This window comes from Aphis gossypii, chromosome 1 (assembly GCF_020184175.1).
Source record: "Aphis gossypii isolate Hap1 chromosome 1, ASM2018417v2, whole genome shotgun sequence".
NCBI classification, from domain to species: domain Eukaryota; kingdom Metazoa; phylum Arthropoda; class Insecta; order Hemiptera; family Aphididae; genus Aphis; species Aphis gossypii.
In genome coordinates, this window is record NC_065530.1 from 5,011,896 (window position 1) to 5,025,783 (window position 13,888).

At 25.0% G+C, this 13,888-nt stretch overlaps 1 protein-coding gene across 3 annotated transcripts in view; it reads left to right on the top strand.

Moving 5' to 3' along the window:
* The window catches only part of LOC114121651 (unconventional myosin-Va), a 66,017-nt gene that overhangs the window by 10,669 nt on the left and 41,460 nt on the right, over nt 1-13,888 (top strand). The window lies entirely within an intron of this gene.

Here is a 13,888-nt window from a genome sequence, read left to right on the forward strand (position 1 = left end):
AAGTATATATGATTTTGGGTTTTTCGTCATTATTTTGCAGTTTAGGTTATCTTAGTTTTGGTTAACGCCTAAAATCTTAAGTTAATCCAAAAATATAATAAATCGTAACTATAAAGTAATAATGGGTAAAGTAATATACTAAATAGTGATATTTAGTGTTACTCAAAATTAGATAGAATTTGAAAATCAAAATATCTGTACCCAGCCCAAAAACAAATAGAATATAAAATAATATTTATTACACAAGTTGAATTGATAGTGTTAATATAGTAAACAAAGTTACCACCCCCTCTATAACAATGAATTATTCAAAATAATAAGTGTTGTACTATATATAATTATAATAGTGTTCTAGGCACTATAGAAACACGTAGGTCTACGTACAGTAATATTTACTTCATTAAATATAAAAGTGTAAAATTATCATTTTTTCTGTTGATAAACTACATAGTTTTCTATGAATATTTATTAATTTAAAATAATATATTTTAATGGAATCTACATTATCGCTCACTATTGTAAATCTTCGTGGGAAACCTAACTTGTCAGCTTATTGTCTTTGATTACAAATTACAACTATACAATTATGAAATATCAATCATTAATCAGTTGTTATATTTTAATCCTATTATTAAATTAATTAATTAATGCTTTTTAAAATAGATTTCTCAATAATAAATAATTATTTGCATTATTTTACAATTTACATTATCACAAATTACAACTTTAAAATATATTGCCCGTTATCTTATTTAAAGTATGTTAAAAATTATTTGCATCAATACTTAAATTAAAAAAAAAAATGAATATTAAATTATATTATTAAACATCACCATCTATATATTTAATAGGTTTGTTCATTATTCATTTTAAATGTAAATAAACGATAATAATTTTAAAAATTATGTGGTGGGTAATTTTTATTAATAATTACTACAATTTAAAAATTATATTTTTATTAAATATACTTTTACCTACATTTTTTACAATTTAAATAAACTCTATAACTTATTAATTGTTTATTTAACTGTTACAATAACACAGAATCATATCTGAATCTAAAATCTGAGTAAATATATTTAATTAGTTTCTAATTTCTATAAATCAACTTATCACTCAAAGCAAATAATGTAATTTTATTGTGCTACTGCATTGAAAATTGAAATATTTCTATTGATTATTGTTGATTGAATATTATAATATATATACATAATTTATTGTTTTGTAGGTATACCGTCTATTATTAGGACTATAGGTATATTTTTCATATAAGTGTAAGACATAATAAAGCATTTTTATTCAAATTTATACTGTTATTCTTTGTTACACTATTGTTACTTAATTATTAATATTTTAGATAAATTATAAAAAATAAATAATATATAACTCTTATGAGTTCAAAAATTTTATCATTTTAATTCATTTTATTCATATTTAATTAAAAAATATATTAAGTTGAATAATAATGAATATAAAACTAAAAAAAGTTATTTTAAATTAAACGTACTTTTTTATAAAAATTTACTTTAAGTTAGATATTAAAAATTGAAAAAGTAATAATATTTTGGTACAGTTATTATTTGTATCCATCCAATGGGACAATTTGGAAAAAAAATCTATTTTTCCTCATTTCACCAAAGTGGGCTTTAAAGTTAATTTACTCGGATTTAAGTTAAAAGAAAAAACATATTATGCTCGTAAAAACATCATGTGACTTAATTGATTTTGTAATTTAAAACAATTAAATGTTAAACAATTTATTACAAATATGATTTCTTATAAAGTATAACTCTTTCAAATAAAACATAAAAAACACACACATACATATCATTGTAGAATCAATATATTCATCACTTCGTTTAGGAGAGAACCTCAAAGAGACTTAAACTGTGGAACTACAGATGTATTTGATGTAACGGATATGACGTATATAATATAATGTTCTATAAGAGTAAAATAATCTACAAAAAAAAAAGTATAAGAAAATAATAAACTAGTTACTAATAAATATCATACAAAAAAGTAATAACAAACTACAATATTAAAGTATCACTTAAACGTATATTTATATTCTTTAGTTTAAGTTAATTGCGTACTTAAAACATATGGTATACATATATAACACGCTTAATATAGATAAATCCACCAACTATAAACTAGTAATTATTTATGAAAATATTAAATTTTTCTTTTTTCGTATATATATTATAATTATATTATTATTTAATATAATATTATAAGAAATTACTAGAATAACTCCACTTTGAATCGTTTTTATCCAGTAATATATTTACAATTTTTAATATGATAATCTGTGTTCACTCAACACGATGAAAATATTCGTTTGTATTTGAGTGTTTTAAATATATTGAACAGATTATTATAACAACCATTTAGAATGTAATACATTTAACAGTAAATCACATTATTTTGAATAAATAACCGAAAATGATTAATGTTGCGTACACTAGGTACGCCGTGAAAATTAAATGGATACAAATCATTTTACTTTGATTAAACTCTTAATACTGGTTTAGTTAATAGAAAAGTTACAGAGAGAGCGCTAGTTATATAAATTCATAAATTATAATATTAATTTTATAAGGTATAATAATATCTTATTTTAATAAATTATTTAATTTATTTTATGTTAATTTGCATTATTGAATTAGCTAGTTTATCTATATTATTGTCAAAATATCTGTTATACTTTAACTTTATAAGTAAACGAACATTTTTTATTCAACTAATTAATCAATTTTATAATAATTATTAACTTTTAAAAAGATGTATTCATCATTTCATACTACGCTCAGCATAGGTCACCTTCTCACCTATTAACCTATCTATAATATTGCGCACTGTGTTACATTAGAACCTGATTGGAGTGATAAATGTATTGATTTTACAGAGACGTGAATTTCGTTTTTCTTTTTGTTAATCTGCATTCACGATTTTAAAGCATAAAAATAAGTTTGGATTTTAAACTTTGAAGATTTTTCTTGTAACATATTGAATCTTGTTGGTACTTTTGAGTATTCAAAATTGAAAATACACAGAATTTTTCAAAATAATTAGGAAAAATATGGTACAATTGAGAATTTTTACTCAAAACCAGTTATTGACAAAAAAAACTCGATCTGTCTAACAAATCGATTTGTTATTTTGGTGTATGTAATTCAAAAATGAATAACTGTAGAAAATTGACATTTTCTAATACATGATAAAATATTCAAAATAACTCTTTTTGAGCTATTAATACATATTTTTATTTTATTTTTTATTTTTTAGTTTTATAAAATATAATGACAACACGCAGAAAAATGTCAAATCCCCTAAAAAGTAATTTAAATTAAAAATTACACCAAAAAACCTAAAATTGTTATTCCTCATTTATTTTTAAAACTTTGTCTACATTTTCAAAATTTCAAATGTCTATTTATAGCTTAAAAAGTCAAAATATTTTTAAAATTTTACCACTAAGAAGATGCTAAAATAAAATGTTGCTAAAAATTTCAAGTATCTATTGTTATTTGTTTTTTTGTTACTGTACAGCAAAGTGGTCCAGAAAGGGGCAGAATTAAAAATACAATAAACAATATTTTAAATAAATATATAATTTAGTACACAAATAAAATTTCGAATTTATGGTTTATTATGCTCATTAAAAAAAAGTTTTATAAATTTAAATGAACAGATTTTTTAAGCAAATAATTTTTTTATTACATTGTATAAATGTTACATAATATTTGTATTACATATATTTTGACCTCATAGTTAAAATACTTAGTACAAGTTATTTATTATTTATTCATTCTTAAATTTTATTTCTGTATAGTTCTGTCAAAAATTAAAAAAATACAGAATAACACTTCTTTGAAAGTTCGAAAAAACATAAATAAACACTTAATAAAATAATAAGAAATCAATGAATAATAATAATACATTTTAACTATTATTTCCACTTTTTAAAAAGTTATTTATTAAATAGTTTGTTCATAATTAAGAATATTTAATTATATTTCCAACTACGTATTAATACGTAAAAAAATATAAATAAATTACACAAAATGCTTTAATTTATAATATTAAGACTAGCAGCAACAATAATATAATATTGATTAATAAGTATTATTCTTTTATCGGAGTTTTCATGTACTTTAATTAATTTTAAATTTTAATTATTTTTTTTTAAGTAATTTCATCAGAATTATTAATACACTAAAATACAATTTAATATTTAATATTTCTGTTTTCATTATAAACTATACAAATATATAGGTACATTACTATCAAAAAATAGTTTACTTTATAATTATCACTTAAAATATTACTACCTTACCTAACCTAACTTAAGTATTTTTAACCAAATTTATGAACATAAATATAATTAGCTTATAATTTTTGTGACTATATAAAAAATAAAATATGTAATATCTATTAGTTTAAAACATCATAATAAGTTCCTTATAATAATGATATTAAACATTAATCGTGATAAGAAAGTATATAATTATATATATATAAGTATATGGTAACCGTTGAAAGATAAAGGTTATTATAGTAATTGTAGTTATGATTGACCTTAGATGACTTTACTCTGATTAAAAGTATTATATACAATGATGAACTCAGCTGGAAATTTATTCGTTTTGCACTTGTGAGAATAATTTAACAATTTTAAAGCACATTATAAAGTAGGTAATAATAACTCCAATATCTAACTAGAAAACTTAAATAATTCAAATCTAATATCCATACCAACATTTAAAAAAACATAATAAATAAGCTTAACATATTATGTAAAAAATAAAACATGCAAATTTTATTTATAATCCATACATTTTATTCATATTACCATTAAATTAAAAATCGTTATTAAGATATTATTATTAATCAGTTAAAGAATATATTTTTTTCGCGTAATTACCATACTTTTATCATAAATGTTAGGTAATTTATTTGTTTTACTTATTAACTTTAATTTTATAAAACTATACTATTTTGATATAAGATAAAGTTACGATATTTTTATTCTATAGTATCTCTTATTTTAAATTTAACACTCGTAATATTTTAATATGGATTGTATTTATTAATTTTTATTTTAAATTTTGAAATAATTAGTAATTTACATTATTTTTAAAACTTGTAGAATCCATAAAAGAAATATTGTATATATTTAGCATTTATAATTCCATATAAATTGTATAATTATATATAGACATATATTTCTGCTTTTATATTTTAAAATTAATGATTTTTATTGAATTTTAACTTAAGCTTACTATCATATTTGGACATTCTATCAAAACCATTAGGTACTTATTTTTAATTTTAATAATTATATTGATACCTATTTGTATTATAAAACAATATAAAGTCTTGTATAGAGTTACACTGTAGTTTCACTGTCTATTTACTACGCTCTACGCAGTAATTTAATATTGTATATTTACTTGGTAAATTAGTAAAATTTAGATAACAATTTTACTTTCGATAACTGATAAATATTATTATTAGAAATGCTATAAAATATTGTGTTGTGAAATTAAAAAGATTATCGGTATAACAAAAAAAAAAAAAAATGATTATTTTTCGAAATATTATAATAATATGCAAGTATACAAATGTATTATATTTCACTCGGTTGATAAACATAAGTTATAACTTGAATAAAATAAATAAGACATAAACTATAAGATAGGTAGGTACCTAATACAGTAATACTAATCGATTTACAAGAGTAATATACTAATACAAATACAGCAATATTGCTCTAATTTTATTCTTGAAGATTCCGAATGCAATATTGAGTGTATATAGGCTATAGGTAGCTGATAAACGTGTATTAAATAGCTGTTGGCTACATACTATCCTTAATGGACAGAACTTGCTTACGTAGAGAATACTTTATTTGGGAGCCGATGACGCGAACGCCTTGTTTTAAAAATTTTGTCGGTTCGCTCCTCCTTAATCGGCACTGTTATAGATATTTATTCCAATCATTGCCAACGGGCAGAATATACATTAACAAATTATACTGCACACAGAAGACGAATTTTTGACGAACCGTTTTTTTTACCTTCCACGCAAAACATCCGGTTATGCTAAACACGAATACTTGTAAAAATCATATGATCGTCACTTAACCACTATTATAGTAATAATATAATATAATGTAGGTACCTATAAAACAACGTATGTTTAGGCATGTGGGGTCGTTCATCGAAATAGAAAAATTCGATTAATCGTTGTGAATACCTAATAGTTGTATAATCGCTATTTTTTTCTCTTCAAATAAATACATGATATAGTATATTATTATGTTACGGTAAAACCTAGGTTTAACTATCTGACAGTTCGACTTTTATCGTTAGGTATAATTGGTCAACTCTATATTTTTATTAGTTAGTAATTGAAGTAAAAAATAGTTCTGGCAAACTTCGAATGATTATTGCAGTTTGAACTCTTACAAATGAGAAATGTAGAATTGTAAATCTTAAGAAACCAATATATTAGTGTAAAAGTACAAACAAAATTTGGAAGTTATACAATTATCTTAAAAAATGTATAACATATATTATAAATATATGCCAAAAAATTACATGTCCATTGTCCAAATAAAATATAATGCAAATAAAACTCTTTATTAATTCTCTTTTAATTCAATAATGTATTATATTTCCCACAACATATATCTTAAGAAGCATTTTGATTATTATTTTTTTTCAACGATATCGTTAATATTTTATAAAATCATTTTTTAGCTGACATTTCAGAGCCATTATCATACAACAACTGTAAAACAAGTACTAGATATTTGTAAAATTATTTTTTACTATTAAATCAATTTTTTAATATGCTAAATAGCTAAACCATCAAAATGTATTCATATCATAATCAAATAATACTATAAATTAAAATTTAAAATCGATTTTTATCCTTATTAATTTAATAAAAAAATCTCCATTAGTTCATCCAATTCAAACAACTTAATTAAATGCGTATTTCATAAAGTTATATGAATAAGCCTAGTTACCAAAGCCATATGGCTTAATGGCTTTTGCCATTTAGGTATTTAATTATATCATTATAAATTTATAATGTATTATTTAAAATTAGGTTAAATTTTAAAATACAATTTAGTAATTTCATTTTTGTTGTATTTGATTTGGTCATTTTTTTTTTTTTACATTCAATTATATTATATTTTTTCTTTATTAATTGTACGGACAACAATTTTTGTTTCATACATATCATGTCTTCATTACATTCACTTATTGTTCAGTACTTATGAATAGAATTTAATAAAAAAATTTAAAATTAAAAAAACCTATAGTTATGTTGAAACTCGTATTTTACTGTAGATAACGTATTATAATATATAGGTACGTAATATTTTATTGAGCACGCTTGTACATTTATGTATGTTTTATTCTTTTCCTCGTGTCTTTACGAACCCCTAGTGTCTTCTTAATATACCTATGTGTGTACGCTGCATGTACTGATGTATACATATATAATAATAATAGTAATAATATGCCTCAGTATATGCACATACACACAGTCAATGCACTAGTATAGGATACTACAACACGACCTCGTGATGCTGTAGCAGTGGGTTCGGTGGACAAGTTGGAGTGGTAGAAAAATAAATAAAGAAAACCGACCTCTATGTGCAGTGCGCGCTGCGACAACTGAGAACTTTGTGTGCGCTTTGTACACGCGCTGGGTATTTTTTCTCTCACAAATGTATGTACCTTATATACAGGGTGGACGATATTATATTATATTATACGGTGTGATGATGATGGTGGGGACTAACGCTAATGCTCCGTGAACACCACCCATAAGCATATACCGTTGCAATTTACATAATAAATTAACCGCTGTTTATAATGTGTACGTGTAGTATACGTACCTGTATATTATATACACGCGTGTGCACATAATAATATTATTATATGTATACGATCTTCGTTTGTTGGTATACGTTCAACAAACCCGATGACTATAATATAGAAGAAACGAACCAGCAGTGGTGACGATATCCTTTGTACACGCACGCACCTTATATATGCTGTGGACGCTGTGGTTTTAATAACGGTTGGGTCGGTTTAATAACGTGTTCACGTCGTTTTTTAACACAGCGCATATGTCTATTGTATTTAAAAAGTCATATTACATCGATCGATGTTATTAGATTTCGAATTAGTATAGACGTCTATAAATATGTATTGTTTTACGAACGCGAACGTTCTTAAAGTTTTTCGTTGATTATTATAGTTTATTACTTTTCTCAACTGTAGTCTGTAGTCAACTCAAAGTCTGAGATGCCACAAACAAACCATTCGTATATTATGTAACCATTGTACTTGTATATCGACTAACATTTTGAACACGCGGATTAAGTGTAAGCAATTAACGAATCAGTCTCGGGTATTAAAGTAAAATAATAATAATATCTATGGATACGCACATAATAATACTTAATGCATACTTATAATGTAATACTGAGTACGGGTTTAATGCAGAAGCTGCTGCTGTACGTTTACTATTGAGTACAAGCGCATTCCAGCGAAGATGTGATTAGTACGAAATGGGTATCATTAGATTCGACAAATATCTGTATATAAATTTCTCCTCGCCGCAACGGATTTATGCCTCATGTGAACTGATGTCATATTAAAACACTACCGGTAACGGCAATTTGTATTCTCGATGTATATCGTTTCAAAGTCGTTTTTATTCGTTACCGTCTTGAATACGATTTTGGTAAACGAGCGTGTAACATAATACAGCGACATCAATATTATAATATTAATGTGTGTTGCAGGTATTGCATTACGTTTATATATATATATATATATAATATATAGAAATATATAATGTTTGTCTTTTGTGCACTGCGTCGTGTTAGGAAACCGAAAACAAAACGAAATCGTTTTTAATCAAGTAATATTTTATATGAACAGTGAACTCGCGTGATATTAGAAGGATATATACTGCTGTATACGTATAGAACAAATTAGAGTACCTAAATGTTTGTACTATATACATACCGTTCCACTATATATATTACGTATCCCTCCGAAAGTATTTCGTACATTTTAAAAAAATTTTATATTCATTGATGGACACATTATATCCAACCATCCGTATCGGTGAATAGGTTTAAATAAATATAGTAATATTACTATTATGAATAGTTGAAGTGAAAAATACGATATCACATTTCTAAATAAAATCATACCGATGTCCATGTCGTTATTAAGTATTGATATTTTAATATTTATTTTAATGTGTATTTTTATCGTAAAGCTTAGCCTTAGTTGATAGTTGAAGTATAATTCAACGAATATAATAAATATTTTTATGAAGCCAACAAATGATATGTATATATTTATGATATGGCCTTATTACAGATAAATTTGAAATGCTTTTATTGAAATTAATATATTTTAATCTAATAATTATAAAAAAAGTATGTGTAAAAGTAATACTATATCAGCGCGTATATTATGCATTATATGTGTGAAAGTTAGTCGATTATTACTTCGTATTATATAGATACAGCTATCAGCTGATTAGACAATGTAAGATGAAAATGTCTAATGTGTTCTATGAATGTCAAACATATTCGTGGTAAAATCGAACGCTCGCGACAAACTCTAAATAATATAATAACATAATATGTAATATTTTGGTCGTGATCGCGTATTATGTTTACGAAGACGTTTAAACGTGCGTGCGTGCGTAGGTGCATGCGTTCGTGCATTATAAACAAATGTGTGTGCCTGGTATTATAGCGACACAAACACATCATTATATTATATTAAGTTCGCAGATATGCATCGGATGTAATGAAAATTTAAATATGGAAACATTTATAACTATAAAATATATACCTATATGGTAAAAATAATATTATGTATAAGCGAAACTCTGTGTCGTGTCTGCAGCTGTCGAATTGAACCCACACTGTCGCAAAACTTTCGAAATCGATTAAAATTCTATAATTTACTCGTAATTTTATAAATTTATAGATTTCACAGTCATAGGTGGAGATCAAAACATAATATTAACCATCAAACTGGTGCAAATTTGGGTTAAAAAAATATTTTGTTTTTCCTCACTGTTGATACTGTATGTGTTATCTCTATTATCACTTATCAGTCTAGGGCTGTGAATTTGTAGCTAAGTACATTTTTTTAGATTATTCTAAAATTACATAGTTTTCTTAACAGATAGTTTTAATTATATAGTAATGTTTAAATATATGTTTTTACTTTTTATTGCATTTTAAAATGAATTTTAAGGATTTTAAATACATTAGTGTTATATTCACAACTCAAGTTATTATGCTTAATCATTTTCATGGTCATACATATTTAAGTTCAGTTATTTCTTTTAAAAGATTATCAGAAACATAAAATCAGTCTAGTTTTTAAAAAGTAGTAGGTACGTTTAACATAAAAACATTTAAAACGTTCATTTTTAGTGAGAGAAAACGGAATTTTATTCAATTATCTTTTTATAGTCTCGAGTTTGAGCAGTTTTACACGCCTAGGATAACTTTGATCAGTCACAAAAAAAAAAAAACAAAAAGTATGAAAGACTGTATAGTAATATAAATATATAATACATATAGAAGTTTGATTTATTTTTATAGAACTAATAATTATCAAGATCTTAAATAAAATTATACAAGTCTGGATTAAAGATCCATTCGACACAGGAACATTAGACACTTAGTGGGGAATTTTAAACTCTCTAACTTAACCTCATTAAGAAAAAATTGTATTGCCTTTTACAATTTTACTGTTGTAGGTATATTATAATTGTTTACAATTTAAAATAACATTTTCTTGTTTTGTCTCTTGCAAATCGTAATAATTCATTCAAATCGATCAATAATTTCAATAAATTATTTTCTTAATACTACATATTATAATATTATATAATTATAAATTAAGTTACATTCTTTTTTTTTTGTATTTCGCTTGGTTTATATTTTTTTTTTATTTATGTCAACTTAGAAAATGTGAATCAAAATATTTGGAAATAATAATAGGTATTCGTATTGCAACTTCTTATCATAAAACTATTTGCCATTAGAAAAAAAATTGGGGAGTGAGATAGACGTCTCAAATCAATGTATCTCGAGTTCATACACCTCTGATTCTCTCATTTGTAAGACATAAAATTATACCTAAATATAATTGTTTTTCCGTTATATCTAATTTGGTTTTAAAACTAATCCAATTAACCTCGTTAGCAATACCATTATATTAATACTGATGCATACAGAACACCCGCTGCTCAAAGAATACTTGACAGGTGTATGTGATGAGTGGAGGGTAGAGTTTGACAGATGCGGTGCCGTATGTAAAATTATATATACACATATTATACTATATAGTATTGAAGAATGCACTTATTTGTAACTCAGAAAGTGTTATGTGTAAATACCTCTCACCAGTTTATGCGTGTACATCATTGCTTCTCCTATAGTTATTGTAATAATACTATTAGATTTAAGTGTACATTTTCGTTATTCTTATCCATTTCAAAATCAAAGCTCTTATACTTAGTTTCGCCGCGATCCTGTGATTTCTGAACACTTCGACTCGTGACCTCCAATATTTCCATAGACACATGCAAGAATCGCTGGCATCTACATTTACGCGTTTTACGTATTATGTATATGCGCCCCAGATCAAATATATTTATCCTTTCCCTCTATCATTGTCAGTTTATCTACTTTCGAGATAGTAATACCTTATATCATATTATTGCTTTACTTTTAACCGAATCAAAGTGATTTTCGGCCGTTTCAAGTTGTCCATTATATTTTTTCTGTTTAAAAGTTAATAACGATTTCATATCAGTGTCCAGTACCTATGTGGAATCGGAACCTAATTTGCGGTTTTTGAATGTAGAATTTTTAAGTTTTAAAAACTCTTGAGTATGTCACTATATTTTTGAAAATTTCTGACGCTGGAGTTACTTTCAAAATCTTAAAATTCTCGTGGTATATCAAAATAAGAGTTTTCAAAAGATTATAAGTTCCGGAGGATTCATTTTCTATTTAAATCTCAACAGGGAATAAATCATTAATATTTTTTTTTTAATCAAAAATGAATTCTTTGATAGTAATTATTATGATATATTTATTGTCGCTATAAGTTAAAAATATAACGAGATATATATGTATGACGGTATCGATGTACCTACTCGTAAAAATGAAAATTGAAAAAATTTTTGCAATTTCACTTGATGATATGGGAGAAAATTCTCAACGTTTTTACAGAACAATACATAAAAAAAACACATTGTAATAACTAATAGGTATATACTTGTGATATCTCATGATCCAACGCTATACAACAATATTATTGTATGTAACTTAAAATTATTCTGCCGGGAAATTTACTGTTTCACCCCCCTCCCCCTCTACATAAACGAGAGGATGGACTTTTCGCACATAAACGCCACTTATACATGTATATATATAGATTATAGATAGATATAAATAGATAAACACATTGTACAATATATTATAATATACACTCCTATATGGTCATTGTACTACGTAGGTCTCCTCAGGCGAACAAAATACTATATTATTCACTATGTGTACTACGCGTACCTATATACTTTACATCTATACATATCCTACCGGTTTTTATTTTTCCGTTTTAACCCGCGATTTCTCGGACGTATATAACGTACGTGTGTGTAGATGCCTACGTGCAAACACAAAGAGACTGTTAAATATTAATAAGATCGTTCAGTTGTCGTTCAGTTTTTTTTTTTAATACCCTCATAAAATACATTATCTCGTGTCTAAGCGCATTCGTGTGAGGACATCTATAATCATACTTCTGTTACGCACCACCGGTATCGTGAAAAACTCTTCGTCGTCGCAGCAAAGCAACAGTTATTGAATTATTTTGTTCAAACGGTGTCCGCCAAATAACTTTCAGACAAACAGTAAATAATAATATTAGGTACCATTTTCGTTTTTATATTAGATGAAATTCCATCGATGTCTACATAAAGTGTGATTTTTAACGCTGATGATATAATACATAATAATAATGGATAATAATTAATAACATAATATAATATAAATTGTATAATAGGTATACTCTTACTATAAAATTATATAAATTATTGCACGACGGTTGAAACAACAGTCAAGTGTCAACAACAAGAGTTGAGTATTAATTTTAATTTATAACAATTTTCACGTATGATAGTATTAAATTTAAATATATTATTTATAAACGACTTGCCTCATAAATTTTAGCTTATGAACATTAACAACGTATTTGGATTTTAATTTATTTAAAAGCGTATTTTCCCATTTATTTGGTTCTTTGAGTCAGATGAACATTATTATTTGAACGAACTGATACCGTTAAATATGTCTCATTTATTCCTTCAGTATAACAGGTATATCAATCATCTTGCATCTGGAAAAATTGTATCGTTGCATTAAAACGATAAACTAAAATATGATATAAATTTTCAGCGTCAAAAATCACTCTGACATTAATTTAAATTTACGAGAGACACTGTTCGACGTGTGTACCTGTAATTCGTATATTATGTATTTTATTATATTATGTTTTAGTATTGGTCATTCCAACTAATGTACAACTTCTTTAGTTTGGCACAAGTCCAAAATGTATATTTTCTTCGTAAACCAAAGTTCACTTAGGAGTTTTAATTAACTATGTCTTGTCGTGCGGCAAATGAGATTTTCAATTAAGAAGTATGTTCATGTTTTTTTTTCACACATTTTGTACTAATAATACTGTTAGAAAATAATATTCAGTTTATTTTAAATTTGTTGAGTTTGACGAAGCAAAATAAG